The sequence below is a fragment of the Bos javanicus genome, chromosome 9, assembly GCF_032452875.1.
Source record: "Bos javanicus breed banteng chromosome 9, ARS-OSU_banteng_1.0, whole genome shotgun sequence".
NCBI lineage: Eukaryota > Metazoa > Chordata > Mammalia > Artiodactyla > Bovidae > Bos > Bos javanicus.
In genome coordinates, this window is record NC_083876.1 from 37914511 (window position 1) to 37933447 (window position 18937).

Sequence of the window (18937 nt, forward strand, 5' to 3'; positions counted from 1 at the left end):
GACACACTGCTATATTCTTCAGAAACTGATGAGAGCAAAGGGAAGGTTTTCAGAGGTAAGGGGGTGGGAATCAGTTATAGAAAAGTTTTTCAGACTATTTTGAATTCTAATTGTCCTGCCATCACTTTGCATCTGTCTTCATAAGAAAAGTCTAAAATTTCAGTTTTGGAGGAAGGTTAAAAATAACACCTTCCTTTAAAAAGTATGAATTTGAAATTAGTTAGCAAATATATCTATACTTTGGAATTTTCTAACCAGAAAACACTGAGGGTGTGTGTGTATGTGTGTACACGTGCACGTGTGCGTGTGTATTATCACAGTTGCCATGGTAATCAAATAAGCAGCCCTAGGCTTTCTCACAGCTTCACTGTCATTCAGATTACATTTTTCTCACCATCATTTTTCACTGATACAGTTTAATGAAAGCAATATTATATTTCACTGCAAGTTAATAAAGATCCAACAGCCATTAATTTCCCAAGCTTTTGTTTTTAATGGTTATGAAGTTCGTGTCAGGATGTAAAATGCCAGGATATTTTCCTCCTTGAGCCTTTTGAGCAGAGCACTCACAGCTGCAGAGCACTACATAATTGCCTTTCTCAACTGCTAAGTTCATAACTATTAACCTTTTGGCAAGGATCACCAGAGCCACCATGTCGTAAATCACCCCCTGACCTCCTTAGATCAAACAGCTTGAAAAGTAGAGTCATGGCTGTGGCAGCCTGGCATGGGTGGCCCCACCCACCCAGCAAGTTGAAGCTTCTTCCTAGCTGACTCTTACGACTAATTTTAAAATGAAGTGCTTAAACTCTTTAATCAGCATCACACCACTCTACAGAGCAACTCTAAAAATTCTGTTTCCATGGTAACAACTGGAGACGTATTCACAAGTCCTCATATTGCCTACATAATCTATTTAATTACAAAGGAAACACTAAACTAGGTATGTGTGTATGTATATATCCATAAAATTAAACCTACAGAAGTATATTCCTGCATGAAATTAATCCTGGACAGAACTAATTGCCAAACCTCATTGTTTAAATAAGATTTTAAAATATAAATGTCTAGAAAAATCTTCAACATTTATGAAAAAAGACAGCAGAGAATAAAAATCCTCATACTTATTTTTGGATCTTACCTTAATTGATTTACAAACTCTGCCCAAGATGAAACCTGTATTTTCACTCCTCATAAAATTACTTTGGAATACATGTATCAGTATTCCTAGAAACACTAACTTATTTATCTGATACATAAAGACCAATTATCCTGCCTTTCAATTCACTTGAATTTAAAACTAGACAAGTAAGTGCATAAATTAATAAGATGAGCAGGGTGGAGGGGGTGTGATAGGTCATCTGCATTGCTCTCCCTTTGTCTCCAAAGCATACATTTATTCTCAGCACATATCAATGTGCTGATCAATCAATCAGTATGCTGATATCAACGAGTCTTAATTCTGTACAAGGCCCTGGAGGTAAACCCATGAAGTTCTTATTAAAATTGATGAGCACACCATGTGCACTGGCAGCATCTAATGTAGACTGTGGGGTTAAGCCAAGAAGGCTTCCTGGAGGAGGTGAAATCTGAGCTGAATTTTGATGAATGAGGGGGGAATCTGCCCAGTGATATGGAAAGGGAGGGATTAAAAGGCTTTCTCAGAAATAAACAGCATGTGCCAAGCAAGCAGAATACTCTAGGTAAGAAAGCTTATGTGGTGTGCTGTAGCTAGAACGTGGGGGTACACCAGGTGTGACATGGGGCCAGGCTAGAGACACAGATAAATAGCCATCAGTCAGGGTTAGTGGGGACATACAAGAGTTTTGAGTAGTATCTGAATTTTATAAAGATCATTCTGGTGGCTGCTGACCTATGGACTAAAGGAGGGAGGTAAAGAGACCCATGTAGAAATTAAGAGCCTGGGTGAAGGGAGTCTGGTGGAGATGGTGGGGATACATCTGAAAAAAAGTTAAAACGGCCAGTTTTTGGTGACTGATTTTACCCAGGAAATGAAAGGAGCAGTTTTAAGGCATCAGGTTTTGTATTAATACTTACATTATTGACTTCTTAAAAAAAATATTTGCAATCACTGCCTCCATTTTCTCTTATTACCCTCATTCCTCAACCCACTTAATTCTTGATTCCACCTCCACCAGGCTATTGAAAGAACTCACACTAAAACATCTCTGTCTTCCACATTGCAACATCCAATGGACCTGTATTTTACAGCTGGGTTCATTCTACCACATGCACTTGCTCCACCCTCAGCATCTGAGATGCAGTATCTTCTTGGTTCTGCTTTTCCTCTCATCATCTCTTCTGAACAACAGTCCCATGTGCCTTAACCACTGCAGGACTCAGATTTTTCCAAATTACCACAATTCAATATACCAAATCCTAAATTTACTATCTTTTCCATCTGCCCCTCACCCTTACCCCAACACAGCCTTTCCCTGTCTCTTCATCTCAGTAAATGGTTCCACAATCAACTATGGTATGTTAAGCCCTAATACTCATGTTTCTATTAATTCTTTTCTCTATCTCAAGTCCTATATTTAACCAATGACCATGTTCTGTTGATCCTACCATCTAAAAATCTCTCCGTTCCCATTGTCATCACCCAAATCCAAACTACTAGCATCGGTTTTAATAACTCTCAATTGGATTTCTGAATTCCGTCTTGTATTTCTCCAATTTGTTCTCCAGACAGCAATGTGATTTTTTTTAATGCAAATCTGACTTTATAATTTTGCTACTTAAAAGAGCTTAATGATTTTCTATTGCATTATGGATAAGTCAAAAATTGGTAACATGACCTATGCTGACCTTGATTATCTTGCACCTGCACTTTCCATTCTTGTCTGGCATCACTCTCCCTCTAAGATTTCAGAGATTTCTGTCTACAGCAATACCAACTTGAATGCACCCAATCTCATTATGAGATTTCAGAGATTTCCTACTGTTAACTAATAACCAATATGTGGTCAGAACAGGTTAAAAAGTTGAAGGGTTAAAGGTCAAGAGCAAACGAGATGACAGTACTGCCATCTGTATGGATACTTAATTTACAAAGAATGATAGTAGAAATTAGGATAGGAAAAAAAAACAGTAATTTTCCAAGAATTATTTGTTGGTTTGGCTTGTTGATAAGAGTAAGTTTGTTGATTACAGTAACAAGACAGATGCGGTAACAGTACAAACATCTTGTGAGTTGATGCACCAAGTTTCATTCAAGGAAAGGAAAGTAATGGCTTAGTAACAACAGTAGCAAGCTTAGATAGGCCAGTATTTATTAACATCCTGCATTATGGGTACACGCCAGGCCACAGAATACTGCAGGGAGAGTTGAAAGCTCTGGATTCAAGACCTGATTTTGCCTCTCATGCTACGCAATGAAATATGTGAAACAAAATATTCTCTCCAGTAAAATGCTAATTAGGTCAACTTCCCTGTTTACCTCACAGAGATGCTAAGAAGACTAAGTGAGACAATGTACACGAATAAACTCCATGTTCTTTATAAACTCTATAGTCTTGGGCAATTTATTTTCCCTTATTCTCATATAAAATGGATATACTCCAGACAACGTCTTAAGACCTTATTGTCTCTAAACAAAATTTTTTTGTTATCTAGAAGTAATTTAAGTATATAAATGCTTAATATACTATCATCAAATGCCTAAAACTCCTTCATTATCTAGTTAAGAATCCTAAAAAAATGAAATGCTTTACTGAAAGCTGGGCAAAACAGCCAATAACACATCAGGAGGGTGGGCTCCCCACCAGTAGACTGCAGAGTGTGTGTATGCTGTCCCCTGCAGGTGTAAATGCCAGGATCAGACCGTCTTTGCAGTCCACATCTTCTCCGGCATCAGAGAGGGCCTTAGTTTCCCATTTCCCACCACCCAGCACCACCAGGCCCACCCTCACCACCTCACCACCAGGCACTCTCAACCCTCCTGTTATCCAGCTGGCATTCAGGCTTAGGCAACATGCAGAAGACAATTTTAAGGTCACCCATTTCATAATCAACATCATGAAATCAGAGCTCAGCATCCAAAAAAGAATGAAACCTAAAATTTATTTTCTGAAGAAGCAATATGTTATCTAAAAATAAGAACTAGCCACGCATTTAAAGAGGCAGCTCCAGGCCTGAGTTATGAAGTAACTTGCCAAGCTTCATGTCTCCCAAACCCCAAAGCATATGTCTAATGCTCCAAAGTAGTGTGTTCCCCTTCCAAGTGATCTATTTTGTGTTGCACAGGATCCAGAAGAGTCCTTCAGCAAACATAACTCTTGTATGTAGGTAAGCACTGATTTAATGAATTACCTAAATTATTGGGTTTTGTTTTGTTTTTGTTTTTTTTCAAAATCAACATTCAGGTGGGAAATGTCTGTAAATTTCGTATGTGTTGAATGTTTCCTGATTCTTAGTTTTATACTTATCTAGTTTCTAGCAATAAAACTCAACCCTTGACAGTTGGAGTGTTGCTTACTCATCTAGTATGGCTACAGGACAGTGATATAATAATGCTGTCTAAATGGACTTGTACTGACATGTTGAAATCATCATAATGAAGTTTCCAAATGAAGAAATTACAACTGACTCTTACAGACTTCATAAGTGAGGTGACTGTTCTTATATTTTATATTTCAGGTTCAACTATATAAGTATCCAGTAGCAGTAAGGGATTTCATAGTGTTTTTTAGTAACAAAATAACAGATTGCTCTCTCTTCCATTTTAGGTTTATATTTTTAACACAAATCCCTCCATGCAAAGATTTTACAGTGATGGCTCTAAGATACTGGCAAGTTCCATTCAATTTAAGTCCTGGCAATATGATGGGAATAAAGTCTCCTTAATTCCCTTTTTAATCACCTAGCCCAGGAGAAAGAGGGTTACAGGATTAAAGCCATTGCTGTCACATAAGATTAATATATCCACATGTAAATTAGATTCAGTACATAAATCTGTCATATGCTCAGGGCTGTACCAAAGAAAAATCTTACCAGTGGCCAGATAACTGGACATTACACAAAATAGGTTACAGAGAATATATATGAAAACAAGTCATTCTGACAGATCTTGATGGAAGAATAAGACTATAGAAAAATCATAAAAATGTCATATTTGTGATATAGTTGGAAAATATTGAATATTAACCTGTATTTAGTTTCAGAGACATGGAAGAAATAAGAAAGGTTTATTAAATAAGTAAACATTTATCATCCAACAAATATTTATGGTGTCTCTGCTATATGTGGGCACTGTTTCAGGTCCTAGAGAATCAGCATGAAATCAAACAGAAAAATCCTTTACCTTCATGGAGCTCATATTTGTATGAAGAGAAATAAATAATAAATAAATAATAAAGCATGAAATCCTTCTTCTGACCCAGATGAAGTAATAGGAAATCAATTTAATCTCCCACCTGGAACAATCATAAAATGGAAAAATATATGAAACAACAGTTTTCAAGACACTGAACATCAGACAATGAAGGACAGTGATCCCTGAAATTAATGGATTTTTCTCACTGATTGTTTCCCCTCTCGTAGTTTGAAATACATGCATTTAATTTTTCAGTTGTTACCCTTCATTCATTCAGCAAATATTTAATGAGCATCTACTATGTGCCTGGCAATCTTCCCAGTACTAGTGATATAAAAATTGGGAATAGGAGAGGTAGATAGATAATAAATGGGTAAATAAATTTATAGCAAGCCAGATGATGATAAGTATTATCATAATAGAGTAGGGGATTGGTTGTCTATGGGAAGAACACTTGCTATTTTAAATGAAGTCATCAGACAGAGCTTCACATAGAAAGCAACATTTGAGCAAAGGATCTACAGTATGTCAAGAAGAAAGCTATGTGGGTATTGGGGAGAAAGCTGTATGACCAGTGGAAGTAGGGGGAAATGGTATATGCACACCATGAACTCTGAGGAATTTCTTCATGATATAGGGTGCATGCTGCTGCTGCTAAGTCACTTCAGTCGTGTCCGACTCTGTGCGACCCCTTAGACGGAAGCCCACCAGGCTCCCCCGTCCCTGGGATTCTCCAGGCAAGAACACTGGAGTGGGTTGCCATTTCCTTCTCCAATGCATGAAAGTGAAAAGTGAAAATGAAGTTGTTCAGTCGTGTCCGACTCTTAGCGACCCCATGGACTGCAGCCCACCAGGCTCCTCTGTCCAGGGATTTTCCAGGCAAGAGTACTGGAGTGGGGTGCCATTGGTTCACTGTAAATGACTCGCAACTCCCCCAAATATGGAAAAGGGGATGTTGGAGAAATAAATTGAGGCGTCTCAGAAGAACTGTATATAAAATCCCTAATTTGGCAAGGTAAAGGCAGGCAGTGGGGCGGGTAGCCAAAACAAACAAAATCAGCGCAACAGGAATTTCTTTAAGGCTAAAACAAATCAACAAACTGTGTGGCATGGCTTCCTTCCAGAACAGATGTCCCCCACAGGCAAACAATACAAAACAGAGTCACAGGGGGAAGAAAAACCTACCCTCGTGTGATTTTCTTCCAGAACAGGTGGCCAAAGACAGAAATCTAAGGGTCCAAATCCACTGAAGTAAGCAACAGAGGAAAACAGCATTAAAAATAATAGGAATTCGCTCATTGAGAGCAATAGTTCTTTGTTACAGACCGCCTCTCCACCCTTCCAAGAATGTCTAGAAAAGCTGGTCACAATATTTACACATACATGAAAAAAATCTACCAGAAGCCACCAGAAACCTACTAAGTCAAATAGGATTTAAGCAGACAAGGGTCATAGAGGAAAAGTATGCTCATTGGAGACAGCTAACATAATGCAGCCTTGTCTTCTGTGATAATTTGTCAATAGTTGGATAGACTGAAAACCTAATCGGAAAATGGCTGCTAAAAGACTGCAAAGCTGAGCAGTACTACTGGAAATTTCATGAAGTTGAGGAGACAAGACATTCATTTCAGTATACACAAAGGAGGAAGGGCATTGATAAATACCCCAGGCACCACACTAGGACATTTGGAAGAACTACACTGTAAGAGTAAGGATTACTTGAAAATGGACCAACTCTAACAGAAGTCTGAAGACCAGTTTCTGACCAGCTTAATGCCATTCTGGATGGAAGTAATCTTTTCCACCAAGCAGAAAGAAACTTCTCTGTCAATGAAGATCATTTTAACCAGTCCCAGAGTATCTCTACACTTTTCCAAAAACTATTATCTACATTTGAAGAAAAATTGCCATGAGTCAAAGCAGAATAAATGAAAGCCAAGAGAAAAAACAGAAAATAGAAATAGTTCCATATATATTATAATATCAGAAGATATTGACTTCAAAATATGAAATTTAAAATAATTGTGATTAATATGTTCAGCAAAAATTACAAAATGGAACATTTTACCAGAAATCAAAAATATATAAAAAAGAATTACATGAAATTCCCAAGCTGAAAAATATGATAACTGAATCTAAGAACTCAATAGATGGATTCACCAATAGAGTAGACACAGCAGAAAAGAAGATCAGAGGATTAGTGTACTGAAAGACAGGCTAATATATCCAGACTGAAGGACACAAAAGCAAAAATAAAAAAAAGGTAGAAAACACCCACAAATATACTAAATAGTACTGGGAGACAGGGTTTGTCAAATTTTTTCTTTTTAGGTTTTATTCTGTCACAACTATTCAGCTCCTCAGTTGTAGCATAAAAGCAGCATAGTTCAGTTCAATCGCTCAGTCGTGTCCAACTCTTTGCGACCACATGAACCACAGCACACCAGGCCTCCCTATCCATCACCAACTCCCAGAGTTTACCCAAACTCATGTCCATCGAGTCGGTGATGCCATCTAGCCATCTCGTCCTCTGTCGTCCCCTTCTCCTCCTGCCCTCAATCTTTCCCAGCATCAGGGTCTTTTCAAATGAGTCAGCTCTTTACATGAGGTGGCCAAAGTATTGGAGTTTCAGTTTCAACATCAGTCCTTCCAGTGAACACCCAGGACTGATCTCCTTTAGAATGGACTGGTTGAATCTCCTTGAAGTCCAAAGGACTCTCAAGAATCTTTTCCAACGCCACAGTTCAAAAGCACCAATTCTTCTGGGATCAGCTTTCTTTATAGTCCAACTCTCACATCCATACATGACCACTGGAAAAACCATAGCCTTGACTAGATGGACCTTTGTTGGCAATTTAATTTCTCTGTTTTTTAATATGCTATCTAGGTTGGTCATAACATTCCTTCCAAGGAGTAAGAGTCTTTTAATTTCATGGCCGCAATCACCATCTGCAGTGATTTTGGAGCCCAGAAAAATAAAGTCAGCCATTGCTTCCACTGTTTTCCCATCTATTTGCCATGAAGTGATGGGCCCAGATGCCATGATCTTAGTTTTCTGAATGTTAAGCTTTAAGTCAACTTTTTCACTCTCCTCTTTTACTTTCATCAAGAGGCTTTTTAGTTCCTCTTCACTTCCTGCCATAAGGGTGGTGTCATCTGCATATCTGAGGTTGTTGACATTTCTCCCGGCAATCTTGATTCCAGACTGTGCTTCTTCCAGCCCAGCGTTCCTCATGATGTACTCTGCATATAAGTTAAATAAGCAGGGTGACAATATACAGCGTTGACATACTCCTTTTCCTATTTGGAACCAGTCTGTGGTTCCATGTCCAGTTCTAACTGTTGCTTCCTGACCTGCATATAGGTTTCTCAAGAGGCAAGTCAGGTGGTCCGGTATTCCCATCTCTTCAGAATTTTCCAAAGTTTATTGGGATCCACACAGTCAAAGGCTTTGGCATAGTCAATAAAGCAGAAATAGATGTTTTTCTGGAACTCTTGCTTTTTCGATGATCCAGAAGATGTTGGCAATTTGATCTCTGGTTCCTCTGTTTTTTCTAAAACCAGCTTGTACATCTGGAAGTTCATGGTTCACATATTGCTGAAGCCTGGTTTGGAGACTTTAAAGCATTACTTTACTAGCGTGTGAGATGAGTGCAATTGTGCAGTAGTTTGAGCATTCTTTGGCATTGCCTTTCTTAGGGATTGGAATGAAAACTGACCTTTTCCAGTCCTGTGGCTACTGCTGAGTTTTCCAAATTTGCTGGCATATTGAGTACAGCACTTCCACAGCATCATCTTCCAGGATTTTAAATAGCTCAACTGGAATTCCATCACCTCCACTAGCTTTGTTCGTAGTGATGCTTCCTAAGGCCCACTTGACTTCACATTCCAGGATGTCTGGCTCTAGGTGAGTGATCACACCATCATGCAGCATAGAAAACACATAAACACATGAGTGTGGCTGTCTTCCAACAACCTTCATTTAGAAATGGATGTGGTAAGCAGATTGTAGTCCTGGAACTGTACTTTGGTGAACACAATAGAGGAGAAAGTGGAAACATTTAACATTCATGTAATTGAGGTCCCAGAAGTTGAGGATAGAGATAATGGAGAAAAAGCAATTTGGGGAGAGATACAGACAAAGAATTTTCCAAAATCAGTTAAAAAAAAATAATTATGTCACAGATTCAGGAAACCTGTTGCTGTTTCATCACCTTAAAAACTGATCAACAAGGATAAAGTGAACATCTTAAATGTAGGCGTAGTATAGAAACACATTACTATTAAAGGAGCAACAATAATGCTGATAGCCATTTTCTCAACAGAAATACTGGAAGCCAGAACACAATGAACAGGATCTCTTACACTCTGAAAGAAAGTTAGCTCATGGTCTAGAATTCTAGAGTTAGCAAAAATACCCTTCAAAAGTAAAGATAAAATAGTGACATTTTGTCATACAAAAAAACAAAAACCTAACAGAAAGCATCGCCAGTCAACAGCATAAGACATAAACACTAAAGAGAATTCTCCAGGCAAAGGAAAATAATCCCAAATGAAAGGGTAAAACATTTACAAAGAATACGATTAATAAAGAGTTAAAATGCATATATAAATCAAACAAATATTTATCACATAAAACAATGATGTTTTATTGTACAGATTATAATCTATTAGAACTAAAATACATGAAAACGATAACAGAAAAGGTGGAAGAATAAAGGGAGTTAATGATAAAAGCAAATGATAAAGACATTTTTTAAAATAGTTGGATCTAATAAATCAAGCATGCATGCAGTTAATCCTGGGGATATAACACAAGAACATAAAAGGAAATATAATTAAAAGCTCATAGAAGGAGGAAACAGCATGATTGAAAAAAAGGACAATGGAAGTCCAAGGATGTGAATCACCCTATAGAATCAGAGTCAAGGTTAAATTACATTATGACAAGAACAAACTCAGAGAAGAGCAAAGAGAAGGGTAAGAATCTGAGAGTCCCCGCTGGAGTGGAACAAGGCTGAAACAGGCTTGTGAAGAAAAATCAGGGTGAAATGGTGATAGAGTTGGAAGGACTGGTTGAGGGGAGGGAAGGATGGGGAAATGGGGTAATAGGAGGTCAGCAAGAGGAGGGGCTATGAGGTCTCCATGTGTAAAGGAGAACCACTGAAGTATTCTGAATATAGTTAACACACAGAATCACTGAAGTATTCTGAAGCATACTGAAAGGTAGATAAGAAATATATTTGAGAGACTTTACCAGGCAAAGTTATCTTATAGATCATAAAACATAGATAATGAACATATCACCTTTAGACTGGCTAATATTTAAAAAGGAAAATATCATTTTAGTAGCAATATAACTTATTCACAGAAAAATTCTAGCTATCCAACCCTATTTTAAGCAACTTTAGGTTTTGACATGCACCACAAACTTCATATCACAGCACGAAAATAGGCAGAAAAATGTTGGGGAAAAAATGACGATACAGGTCAGTAAGGAAAGATTAGTAACAACTGAAAGCAAATATAATCATAAAAAGGGAGGATGTATTTTACTACTTTTCTGATGTGACTAAGAGGAATTAACACAACAAATTCCTATGATGTCATGGCTTTTTTCATATTACATTCTTTTAGTTACTGAGAGTGTGAGAGGATGTAATGAAATAGAATTTGGGCTCAGGCTTTAGTTCATTTAATTTCATTGTCTGGTGTAAGTTTCTTTAATATTTAAATTAATCATCACAGGACACATAATGAAAGTCTGAATCAGGTAGCACTAGTGATGGTATCTATATGACTGAAGAAATATCAAAAACATAATAAATGCTGGCCTATGAAAGTTGCCCTTTTACTTTCCTAATAAAACATTTGCAGTGAGAAGCAATGAAGACTTCTTGTCAAAATGGATCTATTGATTCAGAGTTTGGTTGAATTTTGCTTGTTCTTGTCATGGTGATGATGGTATGAAATAGGAATTCCGGACTCACAACATTGCCCATGTCCAAAATAGAACAAAACCTAAAATGATGAGCAGAACAGAAAGCAGAGAGGCCAATTTGGCCCCGCATTCAGAAGTAGGTATTTGGGACCAGGCTTTTGGTTCCCCTGGGATAGAAAATTTCAGAAGTGTTCATGGATGGGAGATAGAAGGGCTAGAAAACAGCCAAATCTGCTTGAAGTCAGGACCATTGGTGTCACTGGAAATAATCTGTTGTGGTTTTAGAAGGATGCTGACCCAAGGAGACACAAAAAGCATAAAATCAGGAGTATTATTATTATTTTTATTTATTATTTTATTATGCAATATTATGCAATATTTCTCAAAATTATTAAAATTATCATAATTAATTAATTAATTTTGAACTAAAAGCAAGATAAAACTGAGAAACTGTCACCAGTTGGAGGAGACTATGGAGACACAGCAATTAAATGTAGCATGGATTGGATCCTAGAAGACAAAAAGGATGTTGGTAGAAAACTGGTAAAATCTGGATAAAGTCTGAAATTTAAGTTTAGAAAGTATATAAAGTGTATCTAATTTATAGATGTTTGGGAATAGATCTTTGCAGATGTGCAGCAGTCAAACAGTAACTTACTTCTTTGACAAAGGATACTAACTTCCTGAACTTGTCATAATAATTTGTAGAAACTTACTTTTCCTTTCCATCTTATCTACAATGGATAAACATGTATATTTCCTCCTTTGCATGGAAGTATTAAGATCATTAAACCCTGAACTATGAGACAATTAAACAGGACTGATTGTCTAACTCAAATGTTTAAAAAACTGAAACCAAATAGGTTTCTAATCTTTTGGAAACTCGGAGAGTTTATGTCCTAGTCGTCACATTCTTAACAGGACTTTGCTCCTGGAAAACTATCATCTTACCAAGCACAGCACTGTTCATGACTGACTGTCTTATTACCACATAATAAAGAGAGTCATTTTAATTAACCTATTAGTCTTTACCTAATTCATAATTCTATGTCATTACATGCATGATTCTACTGATATTTCCTCTCAATAACCACTGAACTCAGCATATAACATCAGTAATTTAAGATAGTTCTTTTTAAAATCACATATGATTGGTAACTTAAATATGCAAGTCTAAATAGCCTGTCTGATAAAGGTCAAATATTTGTCATGAAAAAGTATTTAAAATTGAAATTAAAAGGCCAACCCATAAACTTAATAAGTATACTGAAAGCAGTCCTAACAGAACAAGTATAGCTTTTAATATTTTTTAATTAAGAAAAAAATTTTAAATGTTTTCAAGTATTTCAGACAAGCAGCTAGTAAGACACCAATAGAGATAACATAAAGAACAAAGCAAAAGATATAAATTAAAATGAGGAAAAATTAATGAGAAAATAATTGATTCAATAAAATTGGTTTATATAAAAAAGCAAACTACCTAACATAAATATTTACATATATTGATACAGGATGACACAATAAAACATATGGATTTTAATTAATATGGTTAATTATGAATTTTATTAATTATCAATTAATTAATTGATAATTACAAATCTTACCCTCAACGATCTCACTCATCCCCAAGTCCCCAGACTCCCACTGTTTCTATGAAGGATTTATTTTGACAAACTAGCAAAGAAAAATATTTCTTATCACAACAAATTGTTTCAAAGAATGTTGAAGATGAGTGAAGTGCCTCATTTTATATAAAGGACTAGAAAAACCTGAAACTAAAATCAGAGAGAAAGAGCATAAAGCAAAATTTACAAACCAACCTCACTTTTGAACACAAGTAAAGAGCGACCAAGCACACAGCACAGCAAGTATACTACATTGAACTCTAATGTAAAATGTATACAAAGAAAGATGATTCATAAGCAACCTGGCTTTAACCCAGGAACAAAGGAACATGCAACATCAAAAAATCTAATAGCATAGAACATAGCATTAAAATGGGAAAAGAAAAAAATCCACCTCAGAAAATGTTCATAAGCCTACAATGTTACTCAACCTTCATTCATGGGAAAAGCCTAAGAGGCTGAGACTAGAGGAGATAAAAATTACCTCTGAAAAGCCTAAGGGCCGTGCCTTTTGATTTGCGGGTCTTAGTTCCCAGACCAGGGATGGAACATAAGCCTGGGCAGTGAAAGTGTCAAGTCCTAACCACTGAGCTGCCAGTAAATTCAAAGTAAAATGTAATGATGAGATTTTAAAATCATTCCTTTTAAAATGAGAAAGCAACCAATACTTTCATTCAGCATTATACTGCAATTTTTAGCTACTGCAAGGAGACAATAAAAAGAAATTAAAAGCATAAAAATTGAAAGATGATGTTAGGCAGAAAAAAATGCTTTTTACCTTGAACATGATGATTGTTTACATAGAAAATATGAAAAAATCTATAGACAAATCATTAGAATGAAGTTCAACACTGTTTCCAGAATGAACATAATAAAACCAAGGGTCTTCCTATATCTCAGTAATAGATCTTTAGAAACAGCAAAAAAGAAAAGTCCCGTTTAAAATACCTACAAAAACCTAAGATAAATAAGAACTGGTTTAATATAAAATGTGAAAATTCATGAAAAAGTATAAAACTTCATAAAGATCATAAAATAAACTATAAATTAATTGTATATCCTGTATTATATTTTATCACAAGATAATATTATAAAGACATCATTTCATTCTGGGTTATTTGTTCTATACAATTTCAATAAAAATCTATCGTTTTTCTCGGAACTTTGTATACAAACCTCAACATAGAAGAGAAAGGGTTGAGGGTTTGAAAGGTAATAGGATTTGAAGACTTGCCAGGTATAGAGATTTAAAATATACTACTAAAGAATAATTTTTAACATAAAGACAGAATAATGCACAGCACAGAATGATGTGGTGGACTGGAAGGCGCTCCTTCAGATCCATGTCTTTTGGAAAGGTCTTCTTTGAGCTGGTGCGAACACTGTGTACAGCTGGTTTCTGGGATCAGATCCGTCAGGGTTTGCCTGGGCAGAGGGCTGCCTTCCCTGTGGCACACCCTTCCAGAGCAACCCAAATCCAAGGACTGACTGTGGAGGGGGTATAAAAGTCAGAGTTTTTTGCCCACCAGGGTACAATTTTTAGGGCTTGTTATATCCAGAGCTTTCTGTAGGGCTGGCTGAGTCTTTTCTAGCCATTAATCAGTTGATCTTAGAACGAAATGGGAAATTTTATTCCAGCCAAATTGAGAACTGCAACCTCTCAAGAAAGCTCTGAGAACTGTTCTGCCCATCAGAGGTCAAAGCACAGTTACATAGGTTTGTTCAGATAGAGGGCTCTACATACAATGATGTGTTATTGGTAGTTCATACAGTCTAGCAAGGAGTGGGTCGTGGGTCATATGGCCCCTTACAAGATTAAGAAGGAATGTTATTTTTTTAAGGAGTTGTCTTGTTGGTGCTAGAAGAATGCAGTTGTGGTTGAGCAGGTATTTCCATGGATTGGGGGGATTTGGTGGATGCATAACGCAGATACACAAAGCACAGTAGAGGGGAGACAGGAAGCCAAAGGGCAGGAAAAAATATCTATGTTTAAATTTTTCTTTTCTTGCCATAAAATGGGGTCGCAAAGAGTCGGACACGATTGAGTGACTGAACTGAACTGAACTGAACTGCCATAAAATACGGATTTTATTTCACACCATGTATCACAGGTTGACTTCTCATCTGCCCAGTTCTACATCCTTCTCCCCTTCATAGATGCCATCCCTTAGTAAATACCCTGCACACCAAACTCTATCTCAGCACTGCTTCTGAACCTCCCAGCCTGTGACATAATGAGCCAGAAACAATCCACAGGCATAGGCATCCTGATAAACAGCAGAGGTCATACTATAAATCACTGGAGATATATTCCATCCAGTATAAGATACTGGGACAAATGAGTATGTGGAAAAGATAAATATATATTACATTGTACACAATAATCTATTGATTCATGATCTAAATTCAAAAGAATAACCTTAAGATTTTAGAAGACTCAACATGAGAATATTTTTAAGATGAAACTTCCAGATGACAGAAGACACTAAATAAAATTGAAAGAGAAACCACAAGCTGAGAGAATACATTTGATGCACATATAATTGAGAAAGCGGAAATTTATAAATAACTTCCATGGATCATTAAGAAAAAGCAATCCAATAAACAAATGAGTAAATGTTATAAATACTCGACTCATAGAGGAAGAAACTGAAACTACCAATGACCATAAGAAAGATGTTCAAATTCGTTAGCAATCATAAGATGCAAATAAAAAAAGTATAGCATCATTTCTCTCCTATTAATTTGTAAGGATTTAAAATTCTGACAGTACCTAATGTTGAAGCAATTGAATTTCACAGGCACTGCTCATAGGAAGGTGAACATTAACCGCTGCAGGACAATTTACCAATAATTCCTTATCAAAGTACATACTCTAATAATACTCTCCCATATTTTCACTAAGAGAGTCATACTAGAATATTTATTTAGCATTATTTAGGAAGAAAAATTGGAAACAATCTAAATAGCAATCGATAGGAAATGGTTAACTATATTTTGCATGTTCACAAAGGAATACTATATGGTAATGAATATTCATGAAATATGATCATTGATATCATCAAGAAAAAGATACTGAAAATAGTGTTCAGAGGAAAAAAAGATGCATATATAACCATACACTATAATACTATTTAAAGTTTTAAAATAAGCCAAACAATAATATATATTTTATGGATGTATGTATTGGCTCAGACGGTAAAGAATCTGCCTGCAATGTGGAAGACTTGGGTTCAATCCCTGGGGCAGGAAGATACCCTGGAGGAGGAAATGGCAACCCACTCCAGTATTCTTGCCTGGAAAAATCCCACAGACAGACGAGACTGGCAAGCTACAGTCCATAGGGTTGCAAAGAGTCAGACATGACTGAAGCTACTTAGCATGTATATATAAGTAGAAGTGTTATAAAAGACATCATGTAAATAATAAAGACCAAATTCAGAGTGGAGTTTCCATCTGGGCAAAAAGAAGAATGAGTGGGATCAGAGAAAAGTATAGAATACCTTCAACTCTATTAAATGGTTTATTACTATTACTTTGAAATGTAAAACTGATGCTGGTACATGCTTTTTAATTTGAAGCTTCTATGACAAAAAAAAAAAAAAAGTTTTAAAAAACCTAAGTGAAAGAATAAATGAGTATCAAGTTAATCCCTAGAGTTGTTTTAGAGAGATAATAGTACAGAGGTGAGCTTGGGCTGAGTCATGTATTTTCTGTAATTCCAATAATTATAACTATAAACCTATATCCCCTTGATTCACTTTAATTTTTAAAAAGTGTGTTAGTTGCTCAGTCCTGTCTGACTCTTTGCAACTGCATGAACTGTTGCCCACCAGGCTCCTCTGTTCATATAGTTTTCATCAGTTTTACCTTCTAAGGATATTTTGCTGCTGCTGCTGCTGCTAAGTTGCTTCAGTCATGTCCGACTCTGTGCAACCCCATAGATGGCAGCCCACGAGGCTCCCCCATCCCTACTATGGGGCTAAGTCTCACTTATATGTAAGAGAATATTCTATGTTTTCAAACCTGAGGAACTTTTAGTTGTACTGATCTTGGTTAATGGAACTTATTGGTCAACTAATCAACAAATACTGGGGACAAAATGGATGTTCAAATGTTCGAAAATGGTATGCTAGCTGCATAGATAACACTCAAAGTACAATTTTACACTTCCTGGATATGTTGTTTATGTGGATTTAGCCTTCATTTCAATTCCAAATACTTCTCTTGTTTTCCTTGAAGTAAATGATACCGATTAGCAATCTGGTATTAAAACAAAATAAGACATAATGTTTATAATTATTTAATTAGCTCCTTAAGTATACTCAATATTACAAATACCTTTCTCTTCCAGATAAATAAGAACTTTGGTACATATTTTAGCTAAGTTATATTTTTTATTTAGAATGAAACATTTCTTCTACTTTGGTGACATTCTATAAAAATATAGCAAACATTAACTGAAGCAAATATTTTCCTTTATTTATTTTGAACTATATTTTTCTTACTTTCATCATATAAGAAAAAAGAGAAGACAAGAGAAAAAGGTATTCATAACGATTCTACTCCAGAAATCAAGCCTTTGTTAATTTTTTTGTCCTCCATTCTAGTACTTGGAATAATTACGTATAGCATATTGTTCACATGACAGAAGTAGATCCATCAGGCAGTATTGCTTAAGGCAATTTGTCAGACTTACAGCTCAAAGTGTTGTTTACTCGTTCAGTCATGTCTGACTCTTCTGCAATGCCATGAACTATAGCTTGCCAGGCTCCTCTGTCCATGGGATTTCCCAGGCAAGAACATTGGAATGGATTGCCATGTACTTCTCCAAGGGATCTTTCCAACCAAGGGATCAAATCCATGTCTCCTGAATTGGCAGGCGGATTCTTTAGCACTGAGCCACCAAAATGTCCCAATAGTTGGCTGTAATTATCTATTTGCTTCCCACAAGAAGCTTTCCATGGGCCTAGAATGCATATTGTTCTCTGAAATCCATGTTTTCTTCTCCTGCGTCTTGCATCAAGCATGGCCTGGTGACTTGTTCTTACCAGTGGATGAGTGACAGTGACGTTTCTCCTACTCACCCTCACCCGAATCTCTCTATTCCTTTCCCTGCTCTGTTTCTTCCACAACACAGGTCACCATCTGAGAAGCACAAATTTAACTCAATTCATTTACTTTTTGTCTACATCTCTCTGTTAGAAAGCTAGTTCCATAGGGAAAGGGCTTTTCTCTGTTTTTTACTTATAGCCCCAGAATCTACAACAATGCCTAAGGGCACATAATAGTTTCTTAATAATTACTGATTTAGTATCTATTGAATTTCAATTTAGAAATTAGAAAATATCTAATCCCATTTCATAATCAAAGCTTCAAATTATTTAAATTGTCTTTTCTCCCTCAATTAGGGTCTTCTGTAGGTAGAAGGCCAGAGGAGAGAGTCTATTTTCACTTCTCCCACTTTCTAGTCTTTGTCCCATTTAGCTGAGCAAGTTTCCTCATCCCTGTTGGGTTGGAGTGGAGATTGAGGGAGAGGCTGGGCCTGTGTCAGAGGAGTGGGACATTTCTAAGTGACTGTTTACATTAAGATGACTCTGAGCACTCAGAGCCAGACAGGGGCATAAAGCTGATGTGTACCTCGTGAATTCTTCTGAGACCCCTGGGAGCATTCCCATGTATAGGTGATTCCTTTTCCTCTGGGCAAGTGTTCATCCCTCACCCGTTTGTGCACTGATGACATAAAAACAGATGCCCCATCACTCTTTCATGCAGCACTCTTGAAAAGAATTGAAAAGATCCGTAGAGCAGGTCTGTTGTCCCCACTTACCCACCTCTAAGTCCACAAGAAATAAACATCCTTTGCGACCAACAAAAGGCCAGAGGGCAGTTCAATCTTATCCTGGCATCAAACCCTTTTCACACAGCCATCAAAGAAGCTAGCCAGCAATATCTTGTCTCCCAGATTTCTCACTTCAGTAAGACAGCAAGTTCACTACATGGCTCTGATGGAGGCCTTCTCACATGACTTGAGAA